Genomic DNA, 16,775 nt, shown 5'->3' with positions numbered 1-16,775 from the left:
TTGGCATCTATTCATAAGCTAGGCATTTATTAAAAGCATATCTAATAAATTATAACTGAGCTCCTATGACCAAGCTCACAATCTATATGGGAATGGACTTCAGAAGGGCATAGATGCCCAGGGGCATGATTTATTGGGAAACATGAATCTACCACAACCTGTTCTCTGGACCCAATGATTAAAGACCCTTTCATATGCAAAATACACTCACACTCTCCCAGGACCTCCAAAATATCTCACCTCTTCATGGTATTCAAGAAAATGGGGTTTGCTCTGAATTTGGTGGTGTCAGGAAGTATGAATAACTATTAAAACTGGATATTTTAATATTATCTAGAAGAACACTAGAGTGAAAGAGGAGAGACAACCAAAGAAGAAAGAGAAAATCAGCCCCAGACACCAGGGAGTGACCTGGATACTAACCTGTGGACCACAGTGTTGTTAGGCGCTATCCTGGAATTTTCATCTAGATTGTGGCATTTTTCTGGTGAAAATAATAATTTCACAGAACACAAACACAAGATAAGACCAATTTGAAACCGGAATGAAGTGAAACAAACAAATCAACATCACATAATTGTTTCTAAACATAGACAAGAACAAGATCATTATAGAAACCACAAAAAATAGAAAACATCCCCTTTTTCCCTAAAATTAGCATCCTCTAATTACTTACTAATGATAGCTTCAGCCTCACTCTAGTATTTTCTCCTTCTAGATAATATTAAGATATCAAGTCTTAAAATCACTCCCACTACCTGAGACAATTAAATTCAGAGCAAAATATCACTTCTGGAATCCATCATATTACAGAATACAAGCCCAAATTCTACAGTAAATACTTTGTAGTATCTTCTTACTGAGATGTCCCTGGATTCCCACAAGATGCATTCTCTTTCAGTGCAGTGAGTTGATAAGCCCACCTTGTTCCATTATAGGTGTATCCTGGTAGTCTTTGGTTGGAGAAAGTGGCACTATCATGCCCGAATTCCATAATCTGATCATCTTCATCAGGTCTGGATGATGAGGCTTCTCAGTTGTAGCTATTCTTGATCTAAAGATCTGAAACCAAAACCAAACAAATAGGCAAGCATCCGCTCTTTAAGTTTGGGCAAAGGCAGGATAACTGTAAAAGCTGCTTGAATTCTTTCAAAAAGTGGAGGAGTGAGAGATCTTCGTAAACTCTTATCAGTAGTGATTCTGAAATCTAGCTAAATATAGTTCTTAGGGTCTCCTCTTCTAGGAGCAAAGAGCATTTCTTGATTACCATCCAGTTCAGTTTCCTGGGAGTGGTTCCTAATTATATTAGTCTTTCCTGTATTGATTCTACCCTCTGACTATTTGGCTCTGCATTCTGAAATTTATTTCCATTCTCTTAAGAAATGGGTATATTTGAAACTGAATAGATTTTTGAAGTCTAATCTCTGCAAAATCAGTTGATGGTCTAGAAGTTTCTTTTTGTTTTGGCTTGTTTTGATTTGTACTCATACAGTTAAAATGAAAAGTTCTATTTCCTTTGAGTCTAGTCATGGCTTATTACATGCTTTAAAAACCATATCCATAATTCTTTGGGCTTGTTAGACTTCTATACAATAAATAATACCTACAAAATTCTTAGAAGTTGTTTTATTTTCTTGCTTAAAGTTCATATATTCAGACATTAACTTCACATTTCTAAGGTCTTAATGGAGCATTGTACAGCAATATTCTTGAATAATTCTGACTCTGAAGCCGTTTTTTTTTTTTTTTTTGAGAATCTTTTGTTTTAGACAGGTGGAAGGGGTTTGAGAAAGAGTTTTATTTTGACCCAATAATTCTTATGTGCTCTGTATTTCCTCAAAATTCTCCCTTAAAATGAAACAGTTCTCTCTTCCTATGCAGCTAAAAGAAGCCAAATGACTCTACATATTCTCCTTTTCCTTTACCACTACAAAACAGTTCACCACTTCTGGCCTCCAGGAGTAGTTTCCTCACTGTATTTTAAACTTTGACTAACAGTCTATTCACCATTCCTCAACCATCCACCCAATGCCCAGTGACAGATTTCAATGTCATGTTTAATGTTTTGAAGGGTCACATACCAGATTTAGGTTCCAACTTCTGTTTCAGCAACCCATACTTAGAACAACAACCATTTATTTGCTTGCTGTTCTACAATGTGGGCTAAGCTCAGTTGAAGTTTATTTGGTGATTTAATTTGGGGGTTATATCACACGGATTCAGTCACCTAGTCACCCTCCTATGTTTGAGTGATCTAAAAAGAGTAGAGCCAAATAGCTAGAGATTAGCTGGGACCATAGTTCAACATACCATGGTTCTCATCCACATGGTCTATTTTGAACAATAGCCCAGGACTTTTTTTTTCTCCCAAAACAGTGGTAATGTTTTAAGAAAACAATCATTAATGCTGAAGGGCTTATCAAGCCTCAGCTTATATTACTTCTGCTGAATGCCTGTTGGCCAAAGAAAATTACAGGGCCAAGCCCATTTAAGTAAACATATACTAAGAGGTATGAAATATTAGTGGACATAATATAATCATCCACCAATTTTTTATCTATAGGAATTTTGACATGGGTAATAATATTTTTCTGGATTTTATATCTTACAATGAGATTTTATTAGCTCTGTAATAAAACATGTTAAATAATAACAAAATGAATTCTTGTGCAATCATGTTATTTCAAAGACAGAAGTAATACTTTAAACTTTAAAACATTTAAATTTTATGCTTTATAATATATATGGTTAAAATTTATAATTTGATTTATAGCTTGTCAAAACAATAAAGGAAAATTGCAGGTATTGTGCTGATAATATTTAATAATGTTCTCATTTATTTTCTGCTCTCTTCACCTATGTGCTGTAATAGTGTACTAAGATAGTACAAGGATCTTTATAAATAGCAAATGCATTTACTTTCAATTTTTCTTAAATAGCATACTTATGAAGAAGAGTCAACACAGTTATTTAGGAAAATTCATGCTTGATCATTTTATTCAGTACTTATCTGATACTTAGTCGATATGTTTCAAAATAAGATTCACACCATCATTCAGATTTACTTTATTTTCTGTCAAAAACATGATTTCTCCATTAAATACTCTCCAAGAAATCCACCATGCAATGGAATTTTAAAAGATCATGTTGCCAATGTTGTAAGTGTCTAGCATTTTTATAAGTCCATGGGCTTCAACTAGAAAGATTTTATTTTTTCAATGGAATACCAAATAACACAAAACCTTTATGCTTTCCAGTGCTTAGAGGCAGAGTAGCTAGGTAAAAATCTATGTATTTTTCTGTATTTTCTCATAATTCAAACATTTCTAGTCATATAAAAATCTGCTAAATTAACAAATCCTTTTAGTAAGCATAGCAAATAAAATATTTTTATGATCCCCCTTGCTCTTCCATTCAATATTTAGGTAACTTTTGAGGTCACATAGACTTTATTTTGTTTATTCCACTATTGCTGCTGACTTTAATAAAGTCACATTTTATTTAAATTAACCATCTCCAGCTCTTCCTCCAGCTCTTTTCCAGACAAGGTGAGTGTAGATAATGTTTGCAGAGAGTAAACATGCAAGCCCATGAACAACAACAACAACAAAAGAATAAAATAAATTGAATTTCTTGATGTCTAAAACATAAGCTCATTTAATCAATTATAATTACAAATCCTCCACAATTTTATTTGATCTATTTACTGCTAGATGGCTAGATAGATTTACTGGTAGATGGCTACCAGGTAGAAAATCAGAAGACAGGGGAGGAAAAAAAGAAGATAAGGCAGAATTTGTGATTTATCCTATTTCTTATCATGTGTACATGATCACTGATGAGGAAATATATCACTGGTGCATGCATTTGAGGGGACTGTGCTACTATATTCCTACTTACTCAGCTTTTAATATGTGAATGTATATAGACATATAAATGCAGTAAAGGAGAAAAAAGTGGGCAGAATATAGTACTCCAATATCCTTTTTTATTTAATGAAGAACATATGGACATATAATCAGTGCTAGTGTCTAAAATTCTATGTAGAACTTCCACTGGCTGTTTTACACACCGACTTATTTGTAGTATCATTTGTAAAGAAAACAATAGGGCTTAAGAGAGAATACTGTTTGACATACACACAGAAAAAGATGTTGGACAGGCACCTGGCTGGCTCAATCAGTAGAGCATATGACTCTTGCTTGATCTCAAGTTGTGGGTTTGAGCCCATGTTGGGTGTGGGGATTAGTTAAAAATAAAATCTTAAAAAAAAAAAAAAAAGACACAGGATATATGGCTTACAAGAAGAATCATGTCCACTGGAAAAATACGGTCTTACTGTTTGAGACAGGGTATTGAGCATAATGTGGTGAAACTGTAAAACCCTGAACTCTTGCCACCAGCCAGGGATAGGGATTATACTACATAGGCTCTATTGTGGATTTTATTATCGTTCTGAATAGAAATTTATTTTCAGAATCAAAACTTAACTTGCTGAAAATATAAAACAGGCAGATAATTACACCTCCCTACCCTACAACAACACAAGTAAACAGGGATAGAACTAAGTGCTTAGATTAAATGGAGAGCTATGCTTGGATTAGATGGAAAGAGAGCTTGAGAGAGATCAGGTAGGGTATAATACAGTCACTTTAGGTTAGAAAGTAAAGTGGGCAGACAGCAATGAAGCAAAGTCTCTTTTTTACAGTTCCTTGGGTACTTGGATTAACTCTGAGGAAGTACTTGAAATCAGATGAATACATACAATATTACTGAGGGTTTCCAGTTCATGGTGGTTTGCCTCTCTTCTCATCCTTATCTCATTTAGCTCAGAAAAAGAAAAATCCCATTAACCAGTAAAAAGCTACCATAATGGAAAAGAGGAAGTAGAGGAGGTCATTGCAAATCTGATAAAACAGTAAGAAAAATGAATATCTTTACGAATTTCTGCAAGACCCAAAATAGATGGGATAATATTAGTAAACTAGAGCACAGAAAACTCATATAAAACCACTCAAGGAAAACAGCTACAGCAGAGATGGAAACTAATGTATTTGAAAAACCCAACGGAACCTAGGATCAAGTTCAGGACTCACATCGCAGGGCAGGAGAGGGCTATAAGGCAGATAATTATGGACAGAAATTGTCAGACTACCTTAAGAACTGTCGGGTCACTCAAAACCTCTCTTCCATGAATGCATTTCCACTGAAGTTCAAAGAAAGAATGAGTTCAGAGTGGGAGAATTACCTTGAGAGGGTACATTGCATGAGTTTTGTAAAGGGGTGAGAGAAAGGGTAGATTCTGGTGTACCATGGAGAGTTCAAGAGTGAATAAACTGAACATCTATCCACAGAAGAAAGGAAAAAAATATTTTTTTTGGCTTAAAGTAAGTAATTAAGAAATCATCATTTTCTTTGTCTTTACTTTAGGATTCCTATTCTTAAGCTAAGGGGGGATGACTGTATTTTGAAAGTAATTCTTTTTCCTTTTGACAAGCAGAACAATCTATTTTTTACAGTGGCCTTGAAATAACTTGACAGAGAGGCATTGGTGTTTGGTCTGGAGCTAATTATTTATTCTTCTAAGGCCAGTGATAAGATAAAGATAATAAAATAAAATGGATAAAGAGTCATGAATTGAAATAAATTTTCTGGATTATAAATTGAGCTTCTTTACTTTAAATAATCTATTTCATATTTTTTAATCTTCTTGCTTAATTCTGTCTAGAGTGGGAAGAAGTGGGTGTGGGTGAGTTAAACTAAAGGGCAGGCAGGAGAATTTGAATAGTAAGGTTTTGGAAGTTTTAACAGATTGTTTATAATACTGGAAATTTTTAGAACAGAAGGTACATAATTTTTAAAGGCTAATATGAATGATTCTGCTTCCCCTTGTACTTGTTCCCCTTCATCAGTATGGATAATCACAGACTGAATGAATAAGAACATACATTTATAATACTGTTAGAATCTGTTATTATAATCATATGAACACTGTTATTCAAATGAAATCATATGACATAAAACATAAGGAAAATCACACAGACTTCATTTCTCCATCTATTCCTTACACACTAACTATAACAAATATATAGAAAAGGATATATATATATATAAAGATTGGTGTCTAAAAACTGTAGGTTGACTCTATCCTGTCCAAACTCACAAGTAAATTGTCAACATTCAGCTGTACTTTAAACTGGGTTGTCTTTGCAAGATTGTATTATGACCTTGCCATCCATTTATTATTTTATAGTTATCTTTAACATATTTATTTAGATTAATTCATATACTACTAAAGTGACACTCTTAAAGTGTACAATTCAGTGTTGTTCAACCATTGGCAAATTCGGTTTAGAACATTTTTATCATCCTAAAAAGAAGCCTTATATTCAATATAGCAGCCATTCCCCATTCCAATTCATTCCCTACTCCTACATTTTACTTTCTGTCTCCATAGAGTTGTTATTCTGGACATGTTATATAAATGGAATTAATTAACATGGTCATCTTCTTGGGCTGGCTATCATTCAGCATAATGTTTTCACAGTTCATCGATGTTGTAGTCTGTTTCAGAACTTTATTCCTTTTTTTTGCCAAATAATATACCACATTTTGTTTATGCACCTATCACTTGATACATTTGTGCTGTTTTCATTTTTTATTCTTTTGAATAAGATGGCTATGAACATTAGTGTACAATTTTTTGTGTGGACATGTGTTTTTAATTTTCTTGGGTATATGTGTAAGAGTGGAATTTCTGGATCATATGGTAATTATGTTAAACATTTTGAGGGACTGTCAACTTGATGAACTACAAAACGGATATACCATTTCTCATTCCAATTTCTCCATATCCTCACCAACACTTGGTATGATCTGTCTTTTTGATTATAGGCATCCTAATAGCCAATAGTGTTGATCATCTTTTCATGTGCTTATTGACTATTTGTGTATATTTTTAGAAAAAATATCTTTTTAAATCCTTTCTCTAATTTTAATTGGATTTTTTGTCTTTTACTACTGTTTAAAAAAATAGGAAAGGAAAAGACCTTGCTTTTCTTAATTTATTATTTTTATTTTTATTTCTTTTTTAATTAACTTAATTTTTAAAAATAAGGCCTTCATTTACTGTTTCCCTCAGTGAATATTATTGAGTGCCACCGTTGTGATACATGTTATCTTATATTTGGGGTGCATCAGTGAATACAGCAGGAAACATTCAGAATTTCTATATAGAATTTGCATTTTATTGGAGAGAAATAAGAAAGCAAACCAACCAAACATTTTAAAACTAAGTATATTATATACTACTTTAGGAAGGGCTATGGGAAGGAGAGAAAGAGAGTTTAAAGGAATTAGGAGTTCCTGTGAATAAGAGGAAGATGGACAGTTTCAGTATGAAAATTTATTTTTTTTAATATTTTATTTATTTGACAGAGAGAAATCACAACTAGGCAGAGAGGCAGGTAGAGAGAGAGGAGGAAGCAGGCTCCCTGCGGAGCAGAGAGCCCGATGTGATGCGGGTCTCAATCCCAGGACCCTGGGATCATGACCTGAGCTGAAGGCAGAGGCTTTAATCCACTGAGCCACCCAGGCTCCCCAGTATGAAAATGTTTGATGTCAGAAGTATCTTTGAGAAGGAGGGGTGTAAGCAAAGACCTGAAAGGAATGGAGAAGTTGGCCAAAAACGATATCTGAGGGAGAGACAGAAGGAAAATCCGAAGCAAAGACCTTAAGATGAAAACATTTGGGGAGTTTTTGAGAAACAAAAGAAAAAAATAAAAGACTAGAGAAAACGGAGTGAGCTAAGGAGAAACAGAGTAGGAGAGACAGTCACAGTGTAAATGGAAACAAATTATAAAGGGCCTTGTAGGGCATTGAGAAATGTAGCTTTTCCTTTGAGTGATACGCACAGCCCCTGTTGGACTTTGAACAGAGGACTGACATAAATTGACTTGTGTTTTAAAACTTTTTTGATGTGTTGATATACACAGTGGGTAATGAGGGTGGCAGTTCAAATAAGAGCATGGTGGGAGGCAAGGAGACAAGTTAGAATAAATCTATCAGAGGAGAGGAATTGGCCAACTCAGGCACATAATTCAAGCTGAGAAGTTACAAGATGAGGACCAAAAATTGACCATTGGTTTTAGCAAACTAGAAGTCATCAAGGATCTTGTCAAAAGCAGTTTCCATGAAATGGTAGAGGAAAAAGACTGGAGTGGGTTCCAGAGAGAAACTGGAAAGTATTAAGTCTTAAGTATTGAAAACCCTTTCAGTAAATTGTGCTATAAAGAAGAGCAAGAAATAGAACAAATGGAAGCATAAATGGGATCAAAAGAAGGTTTTTATGACTTGCAAACTTAAGCCATCTACAAAAGTTCATAGATTGACACTAAAGTGTTACAAATGGGTTTTTTAATACTAAAAATGCTGAAATCATTGGCATATATTTAATTTTTGATTTTTTTATTCCACACAGCGTTCTGTCTACCTGTTCTTAATAACATCAACCTTTCATTGTGATGCTTTCCTCTTTTGATGTCTTACTAATAAGGCAGTGAAAATACTGTTTTTCCTCCTTAAGAAAAAATACTTATTTTTTTCCTAAAAAACACTCTCTGGATTTTAATTCACAATATCATGTCCCTGCAGAGGAAGAAAGAAAGAAAGAAAGAAAGAAAGATAGATCTAAATGAAATACTAAGAACCAGTAAAAAGGCAATTGAAATCAATTTTCCAAAACACATAAAAAGGAAACCATCAATGTATTTTGCAACTCTTGCAGACTCCGGACTGATATTGATTTCTTTATTGATTTTCTTAATATTTTCTAGGGAATATTATATGTGCATACTAAGGTATTGGCATTTTAATATCTTTCTTTGGGGAAAAATGCATGCAAGTTTTTGTTAAAAAGAAATGCTAAATAATTGCACATCAACTTCAATACAAACATAAATGAAAGGTTGGTTGCTTTTGTTTATTGCAACTCACATGTCTCCTGAGGCTTAGTTTCCCAGTCATTTTAAGAAGGCAAGTATCTGTAGATTATTTACCTCCTTACAAGATTTTATAACGAGGTCTTATAGACACATGCACCTTCTACCAAAACCTGATTATGATGTGCTAAATGTCAACAAAGTCATTTAATCATGCAGCGCCATGCATTTTTTAGGGCTGTTCGCAAAATGTTTAATGGGCAGATCTCAGAACTGTTTTGAAATCAGTATGTTAGACTAGGAACAGAAAAGCAATAGTGGATCCTTCTCTTCACTCTTCTATCCTGTGTCCTCTTCTTGGGCCTGAAGATAATTAATAATGGCAAATTGAAAGGCAAGTAATAGTCTGTCATGTTCTATTTCTGAAAAACCTCCTTGACACTGACATATTTTCAAGTTCTTTTAAAAAAAATATATTCTTATCTTGCCATTGTTTCAAGATGACATAATAGTAATAATATTTGTGAATATTAAAAACAGTAGACTTCTTCAAAGACCGCTGGATCGAAGGTGGTTAGTTCATTATGTTATCATAATTTTTAATTAAAAGTATGATGGGAGAAGGCACTTTAGTGATCAAAAAATAATGTTTAGGTAAAAGTAACTTTTTCCTAAATATTAAAATGTTTTTATAGAACATCATTTTATGAGTCAACATATTAATGCATATATTTAAACAGTGGATCTTAACTAAACTAGAAAACTTATCAGAAAGCTATGAGAATATTGACCTAAAATGAGCACTTCTCTCATTTTTAGAAATACAGCTTTCATGGAAATATTGTGTAAGTATATAATTAAATGTTGTTAAGAAAAGTCTTCATAGATCTATTTCAAATTTCAACCAAGATAATGCTTGCAGATGATAGAGTAGATATATCATAAAGCAATTTATCAGTAATTTCTCATATGGAAAACAATTTTAAAAAATCATGAAGTTAATATGATGTTTTCAATGTAGGTGGAGATGTGTAATTACCATTTATTCTTTTTTTTTTCATACAATGTTATTCACACATTTTTCATTTTCTAATTTATACATAATATACAAAGTGAAGATAACATTATTTCATATGAACCAAGAAGAGCCAGGACTTAGACAAACTGGTCCAGAAACAATCCATATCAAAAGGAGACACTCAAGAGTAAAGTCTAAGTGGTTCTGCCCAATTAAAGTTTCTTTATTCTGAAATGTGATGTTCTGATTTTAGCAAACTCCAAGCCAACTTACGGTGGAATCAGAGAGGTGGGCACCAAAATGGCAGACCATAAAATTTCTACAGTGATAGACGTTCTTCTAGAATAGGCCCCAAAGTATTGGGAAGTTTGGGGTGTCGACAATGGGATACATGGGAACATCAAAACCCTAAGAAGGTTCCATCTCCCAGCCATCCCCTAGGGCTTTCTAAATTTGCAGAGGTAACTGCCCGTGCCAAAAGAAGGGTAGGAAAAAGGAAAACCAGGAATTCAACTATGCAAATCCAGGAAAGTCACTTACCAATCTCCAGCAAGAACAACTTGGGTATCAGCTCACAATCATGAGTTGATACTGGGAACAAATTTCAACACGGGGCCAAGACACTCTGAGGCTGGCAAAATAAAGTAGGATGGGGTGGGAGACAGCAGCTTTACATGTGGGGGGGAAGCACTGCCACTGTGACTGGGACACACTATGAACCAGTATGACTAGGAGAGGGGACAGTGACAAGTGGCTGGATTTAATGGACTCAACATTTATTCTTTAAAATAAAAGGCTAGCCTATTATTCCAGACAAAACAGAAAATGTTGGGAAGATAATCATCTGGCTTCGGCCTTATCCTATCCTTCATCAAATGTGAAGGCGAATCTCCGTATTAGAATACGAATAGACTTCTCAAAAACAAAAATTAAAACAACAACAAATCTTAGGGTCATTTCTACAAGCAGTCATGTGGAAAATAGACCTATTTTAATCTATTTTCATTAATAAATCCTGAAATAATGGTGTAATTTTGTTTGACTTAAGACATGTCACACCTGTTATATCCTTTGCTTTTGAAAATGAAAATCTGTTTGTAAATTTTGGAGAAAAGTGAATGGTATTACTGAGTGTTTTTATTTTTTGTCCCTAATCTGTTCATTCAAAGAAAATGTTATGCAAATGATGAGAAATAATAGAAATAGAGGTTTTGTAGGTCCCAAGATAGTACCTATATTTCTTACTCCTTTAACTCCTTGGCAACATGCAAAGATTTTCTAAAATGCTTCTTGTTAACTTTTAGCAATATACATGAATATTAACATATTGTACATTTAAATATTAAGACAATCCATTCAGTTCAGTTCAAGTTGAATATTGAGAAGATTACTATATTATAATGCCTCAGTCTATACATAAGTACTAAATTAAAAGACTACTCACACTATATAAGAAATGAGAACCCACTTAACATTATATTACTCCAGGAGAGAAAATAAATGATAAAGTAGTAGCTGTACTTGGACCAAACAATAGTTACATAGTTAAAATGATATATCGTTAACTTTCAACACTTAAAATCAGATGATTTCAAAACACAAAGCATGCAGTTACCATTGCAGAGAAAAATGTAATTATGTGAAGATTTTATTTTTACTTTTGTAAAAAGTTCATTGAAAAATCCTGGAATGGGAAAGAAAGCAGGAAGAACAAAAAATGGAAAGGGGAACAATATCTTCATCTTCAGGAAAGTAGAGGCACACATTAACTTTGACAATCATGAAGAGATATGTAGACATAGTGTTAGACTTACAGAGATAACTAACAGTAGGACTAAAATAAAAGATAGTGAAAGAGGGTGCCTAGCAGATTTGAATAAGGGATCAAAAAGCATAGGACTTTTAATTTCAAGCTTTTGAAAAGGACTTCATTTTATTAAATCATAAATGGTATGAAGTCTGCCTTTTCATGTGGTTTATCTGTGTCCAGAACAATTCTTAGCATAACTTGGCCATAAATACATATGTGTTGAGTGACATAATTTAGGAAAAATTTCCATTAATTAACTATAGATGCTAAACCTGTCTTGCCACTCACTACTGGTAATGTCTTGGATCTGTTGCTGGAATTCTCATTTGGGTTTTGTCTGTGGGTAATTTTGTACAACAGCAGAGTTGAGTACTTGTAACAGAGAGAATTGGCTTACAAGACCAAAATATTTGCTATCTGATCATGTACAGGAAGATTTTTCTGACCTCTGCCCTAGAGCAAAGTAAAAAATGAAACAAAGGAGAGTTCATATTTCTCCAGGCATGTGTAAGCAAGACAGCTGTGTATGTTTGCAGAATTGTTCTAATTGAAAGATGCTAATTTGTCACAAACCTGGTTTAGGCCTCAGGGTGGACTTCGGGATCCCAGCTACATAACATCCATAATTAGCACACTCAGGTCACCCTGCAGATAGAGCAAACTTTCAGGTCATATGAAAATGTGGACCCATGGGACCAGAGGGAGTGAGGAGGACCCTATCTAAACAACAGGCAATTTGTACGTGCCTCAGAAGTAAAGAGCCATAGTAAAGAGTCTGGGCTTTCTCCTGGTTGTGCTTAGTCTGAGAGTTTTAACTATCACTTGGCTTAGAACTTGGGTAGCTTAGATTAGTCATGTAGAGAGTAGAGATGGTCACTGACAAAGATTGGGGATTGTGTGGTGTATGGAAATAGCCTCATGGTTTTGCAGAAGTCAGGTAAGAGCAATAAAAAAACTGAGTAAAATAAATAGAAGAACAATGGCAAGTGATTGGTAATCTAATACAAAAATTGAAAGAAGAACAATAAGGTATACCTCCTATGTGCCACATACACAAAGCACTTGGAAATTTTGCATTAATTAAATATACATGTGGACTTGCAGATTTTTCTACAGATGATGGGAAATACGTCTATTGACCACATCAGTGTTTCAGGTCTATTCGAACTTGAATGTGTAGATCTATTTTTAATCAGGCCAGCAAAACAATAAAACCTTTATTTCAGTTGGACTAATAGGAAAGCAATAGGTATACCAAATAATAGTGCTCACCATGTAAAGCAAGGAAGTTGAAATTTTGAAGACATGAGGGTTATTAAAGATGGTTTCCAACAAACTAGCTTATGTCATACTAGCTTTTTCAGGGTTGCACTAAATAAAGCATATTTAAGTGCCTCCTGAGGGCATCATAATCATTGGAGAATGCAGAAGAGAATGATATTTCAAATATTTTTGCATCCAGAAAATTAGCATATACAATTAATTAAAATAAGAGTGAGTTTTATAAGGTAACACTAGACCTACTTCTCCAGTCTCCTTATTTCTCACTCCCTTTTCCCATCATTTTCTCAGCCCAAATCACTTTCTATTTCGTCTATATCCTATACAATCCTGTGCATCTCTCTGTCATGGCAAATAGCAAATACACAGAGCTGGCATTTTTAATTGACTTATTTCTGGAACTCCTGTTTTCTCCAGATCCAATGTTATTAAAGTATAACATAGTTGGTTCTTGATAATTGATGGTTAAATATATGGTTTAATTAATTAAACTACAACAGCAATAACAATAAAACTTAACTCCAAATCATCCCTTTTATGTATTTGTATATATCATATATATATCTTTATATATCCTACAGCTTAACTGTGCTCTTCATAGTGTTTAAAACTAAAGGAAGAAGGAAAGCAACTGAAATAATATTCTCCTTTTGTATGGAAGTTGGCCATTTCCAAACTGTTTAAACATAGATACTATATTTAACCCTCACACTGCAATAGGGATTATCATCCCCTGTTGTAAAAATGTGGAAACTGTAAACCACTGAGGCCAGATAACTTCCCCAAGTTCTCAGAACTAGAAAGTGCTATCCCTGGGACTTAACCCAAAGTTTTTTGATTTTCTTCCAGTACTTTTTCCATTATGTGTGGATATGTGCCAATCTGAACTGAATACTGTGAGAGAATGCTTGTAGTTAGATAATCTGTATATGTAATTTGAGATTCTCTTGTAGTTTAATAACATTGCATGTTTGCTAGAGAGAAAGACATAGTGAAGTGGGTAGAAGGAAGGGCAGGAGAAGGGCAGACTTAATAATTGTGATTCCAGGGGCACAGTTCTTATGCTGAAACTAGCATTTACCTGGATGATGAAATTAGAAATTTATTCAGCTGGGAAAGTGATGGCCTTGGGAAACTACTCTAAAGAGATACTTTGGCTTTATTCAGTTCATTACATAGTTAATACTTTAGTCTGAAATCAAGTATGAAGTTTCTGAAACTTTGCAAAGCAATCAGATTAGTATTAATTCTGTTTGTGTTTGGTGCATGTCTTATTTGTTTTCCTATTTCTACAATCCCCAGAAGGATTTTTTTTTCTATGAATAGAAGACCTTTATAGAAAATATTATTTTAAAAAGTCACAGAAGTAGCTATGTGCAAGTGAAAAATGTATCACACTATCATCTTTTGTCAGCATGAAAACATAAGCCATTGTAAAAAAGACAGAAAGAAAGAGAGAGAAAAAGGGAGAAAGAGAAAGGGAGGAAGGAAGGAATGAAGGAAGGATGGAAGGGAGGGAGGGAGGGAGAGAAAAGGAGAGAGAAAGAAAAAGGAAAAGAAAAAAGAAAAGAGAATAAGGAGAAGGCAAACAGGCAAACTGAACCTGTAAGTGATCAGCGTAAAATTGTGTGAACATTTTGAAGAGATTTTGAAAGAGTGAAAAAAATAAGGTGACACATAGGAACTTCACTAGGCTGAGACTAAGTATGTCTATATTGTTTCCAAAACTATGTTTTTATTCACTTTTTGACTCTACATACTTTGTCTTTCTTATCAGTATTATAACAAATGAGAAACCAATTGAGCATGTATACAAAAATGTGACTAGTTCAATATTGGATTGAGGCACATGGCAGGAGTCCATTACTCTGAAATTTCGTAATGGAGATGTCTGTTTCAAAACCATGATCAATGCTTAGAAGTCATGTACTTTGCCTTTCAGACTCCTAGAATCACTCCACTTCTATTATATCTAACAAGATGAAGCCGACTAGCTATGAGCTCATCATCTACAAAAAGAGGCCGATCATCCTCTAAAACAAGTCAAGTTATAATCCAAAAAACCCAAATTCTGGGGACAGATAAACTGAGCTGAATTTCCATTTTGCTCGCTTATCTGTACTCTACTTTGGTTTAGTGACTAACTCTCAGAGCCTTGGTTTTTCCACCTTAATAAAAATTTTAACAATAATAATAACAGTGACAATGTTAATCTTCCACATATTTTGTGTAATTACTATGTGTGAGGCATTGTTCTAATTTCTTGGCATGTTACCCAATTTAAGTATAGCAGCAACTCTTTAAGGCAGGTACTGTTATTATCATACTGTATAGAAGAGGAAATTAATGCAGAATTAGCTATCATAAATCATCTGAGTCACATCCGAGGAAGTGCGAGAGGTAGGATTTATACCCAAGTAGTCACTCTCAAGAGGCTATATGCTCAGTACTAGACTGTGCTGTTTTTTTTTTTTGTTACTATCTCAGTTTGTTTATATGCAAAATGGTATCATAGAATCCCTACCTCTTTGATGAAGATAAAATGACTCAATAGCTGTACAGTATTTAGAACAATACCAGGCATATAGTAAAATTTTATAAATGTTTGTTAAGTAAATGAAATAAAACTTGCCCAATTACAGAGCTGGCAGTTGGTGGAATGGGAATTCTCACCCACTGAGTGTAAATCTAGATCCCACACTCTCCACCAATACAACATTTCTGCATCCTGACATTGCTTCTAATTAAAACTGCCTTGTACAAATATGTGATACTATAAATATATCTGTAAATTCCTAGTGCATAGAAAGTAGTTAATAAATAGTAACATTCATTATTGATCATCCCAGTATGTCATATTTGACTTGAGAGAGTCATTGGTTTAATTATTTACAAAAATAGTTTTAGTTGAGACTTTACTGTGCACCAGGGACTCTACTAAGATTTTGCATATGTATTAACTCATTCATTCTCCACCAACTACACTAAGAAGGTATTCACTATCTTAACGAACTAAGGAGGCACAGAGAATTTCATGAACTTGCCCAAGTTGCCAAACTTTCTAAATAGGAGAGCAAGGATATGCATTCAACTCTCTGGCTGCAAATTCTTCCCTTTATCCACTTTGTTATAGCACTATTTCACCCTTGTGGAATGCATTTGGACAACACAGTTTGGTAGAAAAACTCTAGACCGCAAATTTTAGATTTGGTTTTGTCATCAAATAGCTCTTTAACTTTAAACACATGACAGCCTTTTTTCATTCCCCACTCTCATCTGTAAGATAAAATCATTGAACTAGATCACAAAGCTGTCTTTTATTTATTTTTCATTTATTCATACAACAAATATGTATTGAATATCTGGTATGTGCTAGGCTCATTGCTAAATTTTACCTCACCAAGATACCTATGCAAAGAATCCATTCTTCTGTTAAACTGGTGATTCAGAAATTCTTTTAAGGATATATGTTAAAACAAAATTACCTTGGGGTCTGATGGATGACTATCTTCAAAACATCATTATCAGTGGACACTGCTATTACCATCATTATTGCTGTTAACTTGAAATTAGAGTGGAGACTGTAGACCATTCATTTAAGAATTAAAAAGAAGAAAAAAATTCTCCTACTTTCTTCTCTACATACTGTTTCTGAGAATGTGATTCTTTAGTACATCCTGGGAAAGAAATTAGATTGCCATGGTTGTAGACCCATAATTTAATGACC

The sequence above is a fragment of the Meles meles genome, chromosome 3 (assembly GCF_922984935.1).
Source record: "Meles meles chromosome 3, mMelMel3.1 paternal haplotype, whole genome shotgun sequence".
Taxonomy (NCBI): domain Eukaryota; kingdom Metazoa; phylum Chordata; class Mammalia; order Carnivora; family Mustelidae; genus Meles; species Meles meles.
The sequence above is the reverse complement of the archived record's forward strand: the minus strand, read 5'-3'. Positions refer to the sequence as shown.